This window comes from Meleagris gallopavo, chromosome 2, assembly GCF_000146605.3.
Source record: "Meleagris gallopavo isolate NT-WF06-2002-E0010 breed Aviagen turkey brand Nicholas breeding stock chromosome 2, Turkey_5.1, whole genome shotgun sequence".
Lineage (NCBI taxonomy): Eukaryota > Metazoa > Chordata > Aves > Galliformes > Phasianidae > Meleagris > Meleagris gallopavo.
This window is the reverse complement of record NC_015012.2, coordinates 40693557-40694470: the sequence shown is the minus strand read 5'-3', so window position 1 is coordinate 40694470 and position 914 is coordinate 40693557. Positions and strand designations below refer to the sequence as shown.

Sequence of the window (914 nt, the reverse complement as noted above, 5' to 3'; positions counted from 1 at the left end):
GACCGCCGCTGTCCCGGCCCGGAGGGACCCATCCTCCCCGCCCGGCTCCGCTCCCTGCAGCGGGCACTGCGCTTCTGCCGGGGGAGCGTGGTGGAAGTTTCCTGTGGGTCTCCGCAGAGCTTCGGGCCAAAGTTAATGCCCGTGGTGCCGCTTCTCTTTCCCAGAGGGGAAGAGCGCTGCAGTGAGGTCTGCTTGCGGACTGCTTTTGGTTGACAGATTTCATTTTATTTTTGCTTATAAAGCGGCTCGAAACAGCCCTCCTTGGCTATTCCAGACTCCATGATGCTAAACATGGAACCCTGCGTGGAGATGGGTGAGCCAATTCATTAGGCTTGCTAAATAAGCCATAACCACTTCTCCAGCCAAGACCTGAGGTTTGCAGCTAATAGCTAGTGCAGCCTTCTTGTAGGGCTCACAGTGTTTGCAAAGCTATAATTAATGCAATCTGTAGAAATAAAAACATTTTCCTTAAATGTTTTTAAACAAGTGCTTGAGTAAACATAACGGGCAAGGAGTATCCCTTGGAAGCTGTTTTCTAAGTGTTTTGGTGAAGGCTGTGCCCCTTGGAGTTTATTATGCTGAAGTCACAGGCAATTGCAAAGTGAAATAGACCCTATTTTTGTCTCGGTCTCTCACAAAAAAAAAACCTACTGCAAAATACTGAGAGCTGTTTTCTTTTTATCTTTCTTTTCAGTAGGGAGGGGGCGGACAGGGAAAGCTCCAGGAGAAGTTGGGGCGAAGGGGGGGGCTGAGCTGTTCATACCTGAAATTCTTCAGAGGAAGTTTTGTCTTCTCATCTTGGTGGATTGCTTTTTGTTTTTTCTTTTTTTTCTTTTTCTTTCTTTCTTTCTTTCTTTCTTTCTTTCTTTCTTTCTTTCTTTCTTTCTTTCTTTCTTTCTTCCTTTCTTTCTTCT

The 914-nt window shown here is 46.1% G+C and overlaps 1 protein-coding gene across 1 annotated transcript in view; it reads left to right on the top strand.

Annotated features, from left to right (window-relative positions):
* SMOC2 (SPARC related modular calcium binding 2) overlaps window positions 1-914 on the top strand; it is a 157708-nt gene that overhangs the window by 28131 nt on the left and 128663 nt on the right. The gene's annotated exons all lie outside the window — the stretch shown is intronic.